Source organism: Corvus cornix, chromosome 2, assembly GCF_000738735.6.
Source record: "Corvus cornix cornix isolate S_Up_H32 chromosome 2, ASM73873v5, whole genome shotgun sequence".
Classification (NCBI taxonomy): domain Eukaryota; kingdom Metazoa; phylum Chordata; class Aves; order Passeriformes; family Corvidae; genus Corvus; species Corvus cornix.
Window position 1 is genome coordinate 30,646,260 of NC_046333.1, and position 16,126 is coordinate 30,662,385.

Below are 16,126 nucleotides of genomic sequence, written 5' to 3' on the forward strand. Positions count from 1 at the left end.
ATCCTGCAGGTGGGTGGGGGAGTGAGTGAGTGAGGGGCTGGGTTGCTGGCTGGGGTGAAACCATGACAGCTTGTCTCCCAGTATAAGCTCAAAATCTTGTTTAGCCCCTTTATTAAACAACTGAAAGCATATTGGTACTCAGAATGTTGGGTTCTTATAACCAGACGTGTCCAGATTATTCCAGTTATTGAGTAATCTAAAGTTTTTGTTTTTCCTAGCAAACAGTAAATCCAAGCACAATATAAATCAGCAAACAAAGTTATTCTGCATTTTTACGTGTAGTTTCTGAATCCTCTCCGATTTCTTTTGTGCAAATGTGTCCGAACTTAATAAAAAGGCTAGTAGCATTCCAAGTTTGTTCATCATCTGGGGAGACAAGCAAGGCAGGGGTTGATGTGTCAGCCTGTCCTCTTTAGTGAAAGAGCCTTGAGGGATATTGTCCTGCAAGTGAGACATAAGTTTGATTTAATTCCCAGCCAAGATCACTTGAGTATTTTCTGCCACTGGGTCTAGTGATAACAGGGAAAAGCAAACCAGCCAACAAGAAACAGCAGGAACTATATGGGTATCACTGGTAAGCCAAAGCTGCCTCTAGGTGGTTTTTCCCCCGCAACAACTGTCTTTTCTCATGATACAGAAAGCCATCTTTGGTCATAGGAGGAACGTTTGAGAAGCAGAGCCAGGGATTTGCAACAAATTTTTCTGACAACTGAAAACACTTAAGATAAAAAAGGGTTTCACAAGGAGTATATATAAAAAAAGTACTTTTAAAAATGAAGTTGTTTTATTTTCAGTTAGCACCACTTCTGAGAAACTATTTCTTCCCATAAGACCTGGTAGTGTAGAAGGTTCATGTGTCTTACATGCTCTCTGATGGTCTGGTATTGCCCACACTACAATTTTTCATTAATATGGTTGCATTTTAATTATGTTTAGAAGTTTATTGTAATCACATTGTGATCATAGACTGTCTCAAGTTGGAAAGGACCCATAGGGATCGAGTCCAATTCCTTTCTCCTCAAAAGACTACCTAAAACGAAGCCATATGACAAAGAGCAACATCCAGAAGCTCCTTGAACTCTGTAGTACTCATTTATCTTGGAACTAAGGGAGAATGCATGCAAAAGATTTAAAGTGATCAGATTATAAGATACACCTCTTGATTTCTTTCTGGCATATTTTTATATCTTAATGATACTAATATGAGTAAAGTAAAAACAAGAAAATAAAAAACCAGTTACTTTTCCATTCTAGTTAAATCTCTGAGTAATTTAGACAACACGTCCTAGTTGCAGTTGACCTGAATTGTTTACCATCATAACAGGATCCAGCATTTCTCACCAGCGGAATACTTTCACAACCAAGCCTGGTTTGAAATATGGTCTTTCAGCACTTCTATGAGAGACTCTACATGTGATTGGAAGCAGTGCTTTTTAACAGCAGGAATCCCATACTGCAAAGGATGTAACAGGATTTAGATTTTCTGTTAAATATCTTTAAAATCTGGCCTTTAGCAATGAGTCCTTACTACAACCTCAGGATAGTCTAGGATCTGTCATTTCTCTGACTTCACAGGCACAGACGTTGCTATCAATAGCAGACCACAAAATTTGCCTCCTTCCCACTCCTTTTGAGTTGGCCCACCCTTCTCAGTCAGCCCCAGATTAAGTTTCTGTACGGCACTACTTCTGAACTCCACTGGAAAATCTAGCCTTCATAGAAGACAGCTTTGGCTTCCCAAAGTAGTAGTAGTGTGAGACAGAGTGAGCAATTATGATCTATCTCTTAGTTTTTGTAGGCCTTGCTTGTAAACTGCAGATTGTATTTAGATAGTCAATGGTGTTCTGCAGTGCACAAGCCAGTTTAGGGCAACAATTTATGTGAAATCACCTTTTACCCTTTATTTTGTCATCATTCAGATAATTTGTAACTTTCTTGGACACCCTCTGACACTTGGCAGTGAAATTCATGTGTAGCAATGGTTTTTTCCCCTTTTTTTTTCTGCTGGGACAGCATTCAGGGAGGCTGTTCTGTTCCAGAGCATCTTTAATGCTTTCTGTCCACTGGTATCAATACTCCTTTCCCCTGAGGCATACTTTTCTTGGCAAGCCTGGTGAGTTACATCAAGTAACCTTTAGATCACCACTCAAGGCACATTTCTTGCTGTTTCTGTCTTTTTCATTGGGATTTTGAAACCAGCATACATAATTCATGTAGGAAGTGCAATTTCTCATTGTCATTGTGCTACAATATGGCATGTAGTACTGATCAGTAAATTTAAAAAAAAAAAACATTACACTGGGAATTGAGAGGCCATGACAAGAAGTAAAAATTTATGGATATACTTAGTTTGCAAGCTGGAAATCAAGTGCTGCAGTTGTACAGTGCTACAGCCATTCACAGTGTTTTCTCTGCTTCATTTTTCCTGTGCATGATGCTTTGAGGGCCACCTCCATCAAACAGGAGTTTAACTGGAACTGGAAAGATCATGTAATGGAGTTGCAAGCTTACATTAGTCACAAATGAAAATACATGCTTAAAAGTAAGAACAAGAAAGTAAGAAAAAGAGCGTAATCACAGCTTAAGATGCTTTTCAGTTGCTCAGGGAATCAAACCAGTTTTGCAGTATTAATTAACATTTTAGGGCATGCTATATCTAAAGCAAGAGACTGTGTGTATGTGTGTGTGGGAGGTGTCATTTCACCACAAAAAGATAGAAATAAATAAAAAGCAGATATTTTCTGAAAAGTAATATTTTCCTTATGTGGTACAATAGAAAGGTAAAAAAACATGTTTTTACTATCAAGTGAAGAGTTTAGGTGTTTTGGCAAATGACATTAGAAAAACCTGGCACTTAAAAAGTTGAGGAAAAATTTGAGGTGTACGTGCATCTTGCTCTCTCCTTCTGTTGTTAATCGCTTCTCTGTGTCTCTGGCAACCAAGCTGTCCCTCCTCCACTTCAAATGCATGGAAGATGCCAAGAAAAGTTGCCTGGCCCTTTCCCCCTCACTCCACAGACACAAACAGAGTGAGGCTTCTCCTTCAGCACAGAGAGAGAGTTTAGGATTCTCAGTGAAGCCTCCCTCAGACAGATCTTTATAGCTTTGTTCATTGCTGTATCTTTCACGCGTTGCTCCACCGTATCCCAGCTGCACAGCCGTGGGTGACAACCTCGGCCCCTCTGAGCTGCGATTCCTCTTTCCAGTGCCTCCCCCCAGCATGTGGCACCTACATAACAGCTGGGCTCATACAGCTGCTCCCTTCTTCCTGGAGTCTTGCTTCATAGGTCTCTTCTAGATGCAACATCTATTTCTGAAAATGTTGTGGATAGATGAAGAGGCATGTGTGATGGCAATATACCATGAAATATTTAAAATACTTGATTACCATTCAATGTACAGTTACCATCTCACCACATTCATTTGTATGCATCCCTTTCTGTGCATCGTGTGGTTTTCAGCCGTAAACGTGCTTTTCACTGTGCCAGGATAGCAATTGCCAATAATAAAAAAATAATATTTTGTAGTTGTTCCTAATTGAAGGTGTTGATATTTTAGCATCTGGCTATTGTAATAAGCCCATTTAGGCAAATAAAAGGAATTTGGCACGAACTGAAAAAAAGCTGAGACTAAGAAAATATCAGTAACAATGAGCAATTGAGAGAAGTCGATAGTAAAGAGTTGGAAAGAAATTTGTCCTGCTGGAAAAAGGAAAAAAAAAAGAAAAAGGAAGCTAACTTTCCAGGGAGACTTGGGTAAATAATAAAACTAAATGGGGGGAATAATAAGTACTAAATAAAATGCCTGAGGAGAAATCCTGGTATTAGCAGCAATTACAAATTTTAATACATTATCTGTAAGGTAATGGAGATTATTAGGGCAGGTGTCCAGTTTTATATTCTCTTTTAAATTAAGCCTTTATTTGATATGATTTTTAAGCCAGACAACAGCAGGAATTGAAGAACACCACCGCATTTTTTTTGTAGAAGTCTATTTGTGTATCTCTGTGGCCAACTGTGTATTGATGTCTACAGTTTTGTTGTTAAAGAAATCATCAATCAGTCATTATGATACAGTGCTGGATGTACTTCAGCCTTACCTACTGACTACTGCAGGCCAAAATATTGATAGATTTATTTTCTAAGATTATGTGTTATAGAAGTTAACTGGAAGTTCAATAACTCAGCTGCATCCTTGAATATAGGTTCTTTATATTGTCCTGCTCTCACAAAGCAAAATGGAAGGGGGGAAAAACCCAGCTGAGATGCACAGTTTCAGAGAGCTTTTCTGCATTTTTCAGGAAATATCCCAGACAAGTATGTTACAAAGTTAAAATACAGAATGTCTCATCATCTTATCAATTCTTGGCTCTGCCATTTTTTGTGGCAGATTTGGGTATAAAGTAAATTTTCCAGCTTTTCACAATTCTTAAAAAAAAAAATGGTAGTTGGAATTTAACTGAAAATGTATGCATACGGCTATCTATTATAGCTGCATTGGACATATGAAAAAATCAATGTTTCAAGTCAGATTGCATATTTTTAATTCAGAAATCTGAAGACATTTTAATTCTGGAAAGTACAGGAAATGTTTTTTGACTTAAGATTGTTTAAAGACAGAGAAGCTAATTTAAAAGATACGGAAAACTGTTGTCATTATTTATAGCATTTCTGATCTGTTGGACTTAAAAATGATGAAAGCTAAAGCTCTTGTAATGTTTCACAAACAGCGAATTTTTTCTTTGGAAGATAAATAATGAAAGAGGAGGCTATCAAAAAGCAGGCCCAGAAATACTTCCCATCAGCATGACTCATGCTCCTAAATCTCATTCTGTGTCTGATACATCAACGTGTGCTACCCTACATAAGCCTGTGGCTTACTTTCTATTGAAAGAGGAAATAAGATGTTTCAGGCGGAGATAGAAGAGCAGATTTTGCCACATGTATGACAAGATCTCCGGCTGATGGTGTTAGCAGAGATTTACAGAGACTCTAGGAGCACTGCTGCCTGCCTGCTAGCACCACTCAGTACAGTGTGTTTCGTGTCTCAGACACAATGCACAGCTGTGTGTTGGAAGCACCAGCCATGAACAGGAGTCCCGGTTCTGCGCTTACGGTACTCAGGGATCCACAGAGCCAGGGCTCCCTTCTGGATGGAAAAGATAACATCACTCCTGTATTAGGTGCTGTGCTGCTGTGCCAGAGGTTTGAGTGATGCCAGCAATTATATGATTAAGCAAGAAAAGGAGGGGGAGCTTCTTGTGCCTGTGTGTGCGGGTACGTATGCACACATACATGCATTTATAAGCCTTTCAATGTGCTCCTGTGCCAAAAAGCATGAAAATCAGGAAGTAAACCAAGAGGCATTCCTTTATCTAAAATATGCTGAGGTTGTTTGAAATGCTCTCATTCTGGTGCTCTGAGCATCCTTTTAGGATGTGTCAACCTTTAGACATATCTATAAGAGCTCCCTTGAGTTGCTACTTGTATTTCCAACTGTCTTTGGTGAAGAATATGTTACAGCAAATCATAAAATAGAAAATATAAATGAGGAGAGATCCATGCCAAGTTTTTCTCCTACACTGTTTCACGTGTTCCTCCAGCCTTAAATGAAGGCTACCTAATACATACACCACGATTGCGCATGCAAGATTTTAAAGTGTCATTTAGCAGTGATAAACAATTGAAAGCTAGTAGACTTTTCTCACTAACACTCTCCAGAGACAATCAACTGCTTCACTAGAGCTCAGTCTTTGCCATGAGTTCATTGTCCTTCCATCTTTTGCTTTACAGAATGAAACAAAAAATTGAAAAATACAGAAAACTGTAATGGGAAAAAGTTACAAAGTGAAGAACAGATCATACAGCCAGATTATAGGAAATGAGATTAAAGTCATGTTAAGAATGTCACTGATTTCTAAATATTTGAAACAAACTGTTTTAAGAAAAGGCCATTTTGACTTTTTCACTTAAAATTGTGTTTTGCATGAAGGTTAAACTCAAATCTTACTGCATTATTACTTTCCCATGTTTGATATTAATGTATATACATGGTTATAGAGACAAAGAAAACACTTGTTCCAAATGCTTGTATTGAAATTACACGATATATGCCCCATAATAAAATAGTAGAAGGTCTGCAAAAGGAGTTAAACAACTGTTCTTGAAAAAGAAAATTGCTTCTTGATCATCTGCTAGTCTCTATCACAGAAGAGAGAGGGAGAGGAAATCAGAGGGATTTGCAAGATTCAGGCTATGATCCTCCACAAGTCAACTACTAGTCACTGGGAGAGCATTCAAGCTTTTTTGTGTGGTTTGTGCACACTTTCTCTCATGCCTGTTTTTTCTCTTTCTTGAAATATTTGAGAACCTTGTTTTGAAGTGGAATGTTGAAATCTTGGCATTCTTTCAAAAAAATGTCTCTTGTTTACCAGACAGACCTTACGAGATTTTTGCATTAATAGTAGTAAGATGGTAAAAGGGACATCAGCATGCAGGTTTATTATTATTATGCAGACAAGGTGCATTTGTGGCTAAAAATGTTAATTAGGAATGTCACAAATTAGGAATCATTAGGTGCTTGTGAACAGTAAAGACAAGTGTTGACATGCTGTTATGTGACTTAAAAATTCATTTTCACCTGGAGTGACCTGTATAGAACTGCAGGTCACTTTATTTTAGAGAGGATTCTATGGGTTTAGAGGGTATTTCAGAAATGAGTGATGACAATGAATAATAACATAGGAAACCTCTCATATGAAGTGAAAAGTGATTACCTTAGAAATAAGAAGACTCAGAGTTGACATAAAAGTAAAAAAAGTACTGAGTGGTGGCAAACAGGTGAGCCTCTATTGCAATGCTGGTGGAATTTAAATGGGGATGTTTAACACTAGAAAATGAATACTCCTCACCACGATATCAAAATTCTATGGGATACTGTTAGCAAAATTCATACACTTGAATCTTGGTAATTTGTATGGATAAAGAAAAATATCTAAAGTTTAGTGCTAGGAAAGAGCTTATAAAGAATTATTTCACTGTTTCTTTTAGTACGCTGCAGGATTGGAAGGGGGATTCTGGTAGGATCAGATCCATTACACTGCCTTCCACACACACATATGTGTGCACATTGCACAAATGGCCCTGTCTTTACAGAAAATTTAAGAGCAGTAAAATGAAAAAAATTCCATCACCTCACCCTTCAACCCTAGCACAGCAAGCTCCAGGAGACACCTTACTTTTGTAGGCTTTTATCTAGTGGGAGAAGAAATTTCTCAGGAAACGCAGAGCTGAGCTTTGTCCTGAAAGGAAGCAGTTAATTCACTCCAGGATTAAGCCATCCTTCTTTCCAGCCCAGCAGAAAAGGGCTTCCTGGTTTTAGTGATGGAAGTGGAGTATGATTCCTTCTATTTCCCAGTTCCTTTGGACAGATAAATAGAAAAAAAAGGAGATGAAAGTTTATGGCTGGGCCGTTGCAAAAATGAACTGATGGGGGAAAGCTTTCTTATGGCAACTGATATCAAACAATAACAACAAACACTTTCAAGAAGGCCTGAGATGCATGAGGAAAATGACCTGTATTTCTTCTTAATGAAAATGTATATTATTATATCACATTATTATTGTGACCCTCTTAGAACATTAGAAAGGAGAATGTGAGACAGGTACATTTCTTTTTTCTGCAGAATTACATGGAAAATGCTAGGATTTTCCACAAGTTGCAGCAACAAAAAGTATCATTTTCTTAACTTTGGTACATTAATTGCATGGAGTGCTTATAGGGTATACATGAAATTCCAAAACATTGTTCTTTTTTCTTCTTGAATTGGTCTATTTTCTCAGCACAGAGTGGATTGACAACATTAACCTGTCATTCACCTGAAAGTCCTTTCTAATTTCATGACTGATTTTTTTTTGTCTTTGATTAAATTATATTATTGATTAAATTATATCTTAAAATACTTTCCTTTGGACTTCCTTAATTTTTCCAGCTGCCATTTCTAGTCTCACCAGCCAGCTGAAGCTATTTTTTATTGGAAATTAATTCTCTCAACAGCTATCACATAGTTAAAAAGCAAAACAAAAGAGAATCTAATTCAGCTGAGTGAATAATCCTGGAAGAACACCTACTACTGAGTACTGAATAATATAGTAGTACTTCAGAAAAAATGAAATAAATTAATTCCTCCATTCCTGGACCCCTATTTGCAGGACATCACTGGCACAGCTGGGACTGAAAGTTTCTGACTTTATCAAAAACTGGGTGTGCAAAACAGACAGTTCCTCTATTGCAAAAATGATATTACCTCCTATTCTAGCTGTTGGGCACTGATCTGAAAAAAAACAAACATTTTGTTTTCCTCCCAGTCCACCTCCATGGACATAGTGTTTTATTGTTGGAACTGAGTAATTGTTTTGGCCTGTGATCCATTGCTTCTCTTTCTTTTATTTTCCCTTCTGGCCCTGAGAGAGACCAGCAGTAACATCTGTTAGAGTTAAGATACACCGCAATGACGCTGCTGATACAGGAGCCCTGTAGCACATTGGCTGTGTAGGAGCAAGGAGATGGGCTTTTCTGTCTGCATGATCTATAACACCATGCAGCTAATTCAAGAAGAGTGAACTATTTTTGGAGGTTACCAAATGACTCAGAATAAAGAAGCAATTTTGTAACAGATGCAAAACTGAACATTCAGATTATCTGTCTGTTAAAAAACTGAAAGAAAGCAACCTAATTTCAGTTCAGCTGCAGGGAGTAGGCTTCTCTAACAGCACCCCAAGTTAACTTAAAGCATGTTCCTGAATAGAGAACCTTTGCCATCATGAGCCACAGATGCTTTAAAAATGAAACAACCCCTTTATCCCCTTCTGATGACAAATACGAATTCTAGTGCAAGAGATTTAAGCCAGTGTTTGATGTTAACTGCATTGCACCTAGAGTTTTAAATCCTATTATAAAATGATTATCTTATTAAATGAGGAGTTTAATAGTTTGCTTGTATAGTTGACAGTCAAAACAAGATCAGTAGTGTTTTCACAGAATAGGAAAAATGATAAAAATGATGAAGACTGAGTATGTACTAAGTGTCAGCTCTGTCAGGATCATGGGCTTGAGATGTAAGTTTTAATATAACATTTCTCAAACTTTATTGATCATCCCTACTTAAAATTCACAGGTTCCCCTCATAATGCTTCAGGACTGTTGCAAATGTCACTAAAATTCAACACCTGGAAAGTTTTGCACTTGATTAAAAGTAAAAAAAAACTCAACTGCAGTATTTACTCTCAAAAACTGAGACAACTGAATAGCCTTAATATTTCATCAGTTTTCTAAGACACTGTATTAGGTGCACTGTATGAGGTTAAAATAGTACATAATAAGAAATAAGTAATTTTAAAACTTAGCCACTGTTGTGTAACCCTCATATAAAGATGAGTTGTAAAAATTAGGCTCAGGTGAAATCAGTGGCATGAATTCAACAGACCATTGTTTTCACCCCTGCTGTCAAAATTCTACTTTCTTTGACCAGATCTTGGGCTTAGAGGAAATAGTAGTAGTGAAGTGACTCTTATTGTACTGTAAGATAGGGTAACCTGATGTGAACATGCTAAAGTGGAACCATGGGATGGAACCAGCAGTGATTTACCTTTGCATATTGAGCTTTGAGGGGAAAAAAAGCCACATACACTGAATGAATTAGAAACACGGGCAGACTGATGGAGAACATACCCTGTTTTGGCTGAGATGAGGGCTGTCAGCAAATTAGCACTGGTTGAGTAGATTGGTGGAATTTTTCCTGCTGTGCTGGATTTTTCAGGTTAATATGGTGGAATTCCTTACTGTTTCTGTGCTGGAGGCTGGGTGTTAGAGAAAGCAAAGCTTGCAGGGCTGTGGGGAAGGGACAGAGCTGTGACAATCACTAGAGACAATCTCAGCCTGTGCTTCTCATACTTGTGACACCTACGCACAGAGAAAACTCTGCTTGTGAAGGGGAAACAAATTCAGTTCCACTGTGTTTTTTTATACTTGGCTCTCCAACTCTAATGAATGAAAATTCATCTGGAGAAACACTAATTGGGTTTGACACCACAAACACGCAAGTAATGGAAGCAGGTTTCTCATCTAGGCAATCTGATAATCTAACAAGCTGTCTCAATGAGAATAGCTAGTTTAGGGTCTTGTGACGTTATTCATTAGTTTTCTAACACCAATCTTTACAGTACTCTTCCCAATTTGATGTATCTCCTTCTCTAGCTATAGGCTCTGTTCCTTTATACCCAAGATAATGCTTCTTGCTAATTCATTGACAATCACCAGCAAAGAACTATCACTCCCCAGCACTTCACCCTTCTCACAGTATCTCTGAGGATGTTTGTTTCACATCAATATCATTTTACCATCAGTGGCAAGGTGACCAGATGAGTTGATCAAGAAGGTGCCAGTAAGTATTTATAAATGGATATCTGGGAAATTAGTCAATGCTGAAATTAGTTTTGTGCAAGAGAGATGGTCAAACACTATTGTACTTTTAGGAACTGTCAAACTGCAGGAGTGTAATAGTTGATTGCCCAGAGGAAATATCAAAATCCTGTGATTAGCTAGTCTTTGTTCATGCCAGTGCAGGAATTTGAAAAGGGAAAATGGGTGAGAATGCTTGTAGTTCTGTGACCATGGCAAGAAAAGAATAATAGAACTAACATACGTGTCTGTAAATAATAATGGACTGGCATTATTAGAATTGCAGCAAAGCATCCTCTGTATCTTGTCAGAATTTAAAATCATCTACAATTCTCCTTGTACATCCTACATTCTTACTGCTTTTTCTGGTAATTGTTATCACTGTGAGAAGGTCTTCTTATTGAAAATAAGTGTGTTGTTTTCATGTCAATCTAAAATAAAACTAATTTGCTGTTATAGAATAACTGCATTTAACTGAAAGGGCAAATATCAGCTTCATTTTCAGGGACACAGGATTTGCAGAGAGAAAATGCGCTGTTCCATTCCTTAGCTCATCACAAAATTGCAATGTGAAGGGAAAAGTGTTTTGTATGCATAAATAAAAATCAACAAACGCAGTGCATCTAACTATTTGTCTTGGAACTTTCACACATTTCTTCTTTTATAATGAATCATAACATGAATGTAAATATCAATTGCAATCTTCCAAACAGTAGAAAGTTTCAGCTACTATTTTTGGTCACTCACTGTGCAAATAAACACTTTGGATATCATAGGAAAAGCTGCTCATAAATGGAACATTTCTCAGTTTAGTAATACTTTGTCCTATACTGTTTTATTTAGGCTATACCTATAAATAGAAATCAGCTGCTGAGAAATGAGTTTACTATGCTAAATCATACTGTTTTATTTTGCTACACAGCTAATCATGGCAAGGCTAAAAAATAGTTAATAGGCAGTCTGTAAGATCTTGTAAGATGACATTTGGAAATCCTGCAGTCATATTAGTCATTAACCACGGCAATATTCTGCCATAAGGCAATGAGTCAGACAATTGATTAGAGAACCTCATCATGATATACCCTCTGGCATGAATATGGAGAGAGGGAAAGGAAAATGAGAGAGTGCATGGGACACAGGACAGTGCCATGGAGGAATAGAAGGGCAAAGAAAGTCTGAAATAGTTTATTTTTTAGAGGTAAAGGGTAATGGAGAAGAGGGAAACAGCATAAATCATGGATCTTGGGGACCCACAAGGTGTGCTACCATCATACTTTGTGAGCGAAGTCCTGTATCACTGGAAAATCTTAATTTTTCTTACACGCCTGGCATGGCATCTTGCTCTAGAGATGAAGCAGCTGTTGGCCACCTTCCTTACAGGTGTTCACTAAAAGTTGTGGAGAAGACTGGCATTGAAACACTGTCTGCTTTTAATTCTGCCTATTTTCTCAAATGGATGTGTAGATATGTATGGCTTTACCAGCTATCAACATGTGTGCTGAGGAGCATCAGCAAAACAAACAGTGCACAAAAGCTGACAAAAGGCCTACAGGGAACACTGGACAAATGCTCACCCTTGAAAAAATTGCTAGGCACTGCAATTAAAAGGAAAGATCTCTGCTATTTAGGAGTTTGTGATGCTTTTACTGGTGGTCCTACTATGACTCCCCTGCTGCTGTTTTGGAAATTAGCACACCACTTTTGGCTGTGATACTCAGATATGCAAGGCTGGGTACCTGCCCCATCTTTGCAGTCAAGCTTAAAAGCTGCCAGCTCCTGGTAGGAGGAAGTCAGTACATAGAAAATACCGTTTACTGTACAAAGTATTGTACAAATAACAAGAATGAGAGACACAGCTAAGTGCAGCTAAGATTTTACTGCAGCACTTTTTTTTTTTAAATTCATGTCCCTAATGTGTGCTATTCTCCATAGCAGGGCATGATGACTTAAGGACCTTACTGGCAGTATTTCCAAATGACCGGTCTGTCTTGGTTTTGTCCTGTATCAAATAATCAAATTCATCTAGGTCCTCAAGTGATCTACAATTCTATCAAAAATTGGTGAGCTTTGTAATTTTACTCCTGCAGATTTAGTACCATTTGTTCAATATACTCGTATGATGAACAGTCAGAAGTGCTTGTGCCTTCAATGCAGGGGAGCTGACCGTAACATGCTCTCCATAAAGGCATTGTCTTTTATGGTGTTCACTGGCTTTCCTGGCTTGCTGGGCTCATCTCTTTTCTGAGGCATTTCAGGAAAGATCTTCCGAGTTTTGTTTGTGTTTATAGAAAAGATATTACATTTATAATACAAGGAAAAGCTGATTTATTGGGGGTTTTTTTGGCTTATTTTCTAAGTATTCTGATTTGTATGAAAATAGTCTCCCTGTGATAAACACTTACTATAACTACTTTATAAATCAAAATGAATAATTTATTGTTTGTGCTTTTAAAAACTGTGTTAATCAATATGAAACATTTCAAAAGAATACATACAGATGATATTATTGGCAAACAAGATTGCTGCCAAGATCAATGTAAAACTCCCATCATCTTCAATGAGACTGTTTTCAGACTGGGATGTAGGAGGTTACATTTCTGCAGACTGCCATGACAGAAGTTCATAATGACAGATAGAACTTTCCCCAGAATTACAATAGCCAGAAGAAAGATCAGAAGAAGCAGCTGTGAAGAACAAAGGCACCAGGAAACTGGTTGAATTTCTCAAAATTATCAATTCAATAAAAGGTAGAATCAGGATCAGAGCTCTGATATTTGAAGTCAAGACCTGGTTTCTGCCTAATGATGTTGTTTCACATGCAGCTTTCTCGGGTGATGCATGGCTCATCTTTTGATGGCTCATATAGACGGAGGTCTTACATAGCGTGCAACAGCAAATCAATTGTAAGAACAAGCTTCAGCAGATTACTCCCCACAACCACTAATTAGTTTTCATAGCGGCATCTTGCCTTTCTCTCTGCCCTATCCCCACTCTTCTGAAGCACTTCCCTCTGGGTCACTTCTGTAAGCCTTGAAGCTCTCCTGACTTAGACCAAAAAGGCCAATGGGAAGAAGGCTTCATGCCTCACATGCTCACATAAGCAGTGGATCACAGGACCAGGTAACAGAGCTACAGATTTGAAAAAAGATTTCTGTTTGCCATGTCTGTCTCATTTTCAAATCATTTAATAAATCTTTTCTTCTTCATAAGAAATCTGGAGGGCCTATGTCTAATTCATCTTTGGGGGAATATGGTGATATAAACACATTTAATTTTCTTAAACAACTAGAATTTCATGACACAAATATTACAATAAACAAAAATACGTGGAAAGCTACACAGCATAAGGATAATGCCATATGCCATTAAAATATATTTATTTTAATTGTCATATTAATCGGTTGATCCTGTGGGCTGTAAATTTATCACAAGTCTGGTCTGCATTAAGAATGGATCATAAGATTGTAACTGCAAATCCTCGTGCCATTTAATAGGTAAAATTAGGTGTCCCATTAGTCACAGTTGTGACTAATTTCACCTATTCTGACATTATTATGAGCATTATGCAGTTTTTTTAATATCTTTGTATAAAGATTAGCTTAGCTGTTTTATTATGTTTGTGTCTTATTCTGTGATGTCTCATGTCTTTTGTGTAACTGCTATTACTAATAGTCAGTACATGAAGGAGTCCAAGGACTACTCTGTTATTTAGAGTACAATTATTCCCAGATAACATTGGAAAACTATGAAGGTATCTAACATAGAAACTACTTTACATGGAAATCAAGATTAGCAGATAATGTGGTTCATTAATCACTACATTTTAAGGAAAATTATCTGCAATATAAACCACCAGCAAATAAAACAGAAGTTAAGGTCATGGTCCAATTTTTCAAGAGCATATAGGACATCTCTTACGCCAATCAAAGATTTTTTGAGAGCATTCTGAAATTTCTTTATGGGCATGTAAAGGCGACTGGGGATCATAATCTGGCCCTTTGTGATAGCCTCACATTCTCTGCCCAAAATATCAGGAGGCTTTGAATATAAAATAACATGTCCTATAGGTATCTTAGTCCAGGGCTCTTGACCCCAGAGTCAGCAAAAGAAGATGAACTGCAATAGCCACAGAAAGCAGATGAATCCTGAGAAAAACGGATTTCAGGAAGACTCTATCTATTTACATAGAGCAGCTGTACAATATCTGAGGAAAAATGGTGAATCCCTGAATCACATGTTGATTAAAGCTGGAATAGATGCCTTTTTTTCTGACTGCTAAACAAAGTAACTTTATTAGAATCAGAAAACTAATTTTATTCTGAGACCTACTCTCTTTCTGCATCTGTGTCGCTTTCTTCCATGTCTGCTCCTTGTTAAATTTCTGCCAGGAGCCTGCCTGCCCTCTAAAGCTCGGCTTCTAGATATCGATTTAAAGAAATAATAGGAGTGTTTTATACTTTTTGCTTCATAATGCACTCCTAATAACTTTTTGTAACATACATAGCATGCAAAACAACATTAAAGAGAATGGGAGGACTGATTTTCGATTAATCTGAGTTTGGTTTTAGTTTTTAACTACAGAACATTCTCTGATATTAGGGAGTTTCATAATTCAAACTGCTGATGAGTAGCAGCCTTGGAATGAGATCTTAAATGAAGATGATGCAGCTTACTCTGTGGACCTTGGATCAGACCCTGAGAAAATTTCAAGTTACTTGCTGTGTAGGACCACACAGACCAAAGCATAGCTACCATCCCTTAGAGTTTTCACAAGGTTGAAGCTACATTGTGTGGATGTGCTATACTGAACTTCCAGGGAATTATTTAATGCAATATGCTTCCTGGGTTTTCCATGACACTGGAAACTGATTAGACATTTAAAGTATATGGCATTAAAAAGAAAACAAACCAAATCTGGGAAAGAAAAAGCTTTTCTCACAACAAAGCAAATTTTCTTATCTGCAGCAGATGAGCAGTAGGAGTTAATATAAAGACAAAACATAGGTATATGGCTCTGACAAATTAATCTTCATCATTCTAGGTGTCCCATGCTTGCTCTAAATGAATATGTCATTCATAGCTGGATATCCATCAACTCATTCATGACAGGATGGGATTTTGTCCCATTTGGGACTATATGCCTTGTATGTATTTGCATAGATACTGACTCCTGCTTTAGTAAGTTGGAGAGGCATACAAGGGCACTTCCTTTGAATGACAGGAAATAAATTTTTTGCATGTACAGGTTCCCCCAATCTTAAGGTCAGGTTTACTAGCCAGCAAATGTGGTAAGAGTTGCCACACTTTTTAACTAACCCATTCTTTCTCCTGTGACTGTCAGTAAATTTACCTTTGGCTGCCAGAATCCAATTTCTGTTGGCAGCATAGGCATTGAGACATGTACAGCTCGTGCAGATTGCAGCCTGTATCAGTACTTAGTGAGCTCTGAATTTCATTGCTAGGCTGTTCAGTGCCCCCACAATGTCTTTCAAAGTCTTCTAGGCTCTAGTTTATTGTATTACCTTTGGCAGTCTGAAATGCAGTAATTTATATTTGTCACAACTGCCCTTCAACTGGTGTGGTGCTGGTACAACCTTGGGCTTTTTTGTCTTGTCTTTTTTTATCAGTGAGGGAGTCCAATATTCTGAATAATTAAAACCACATAAATA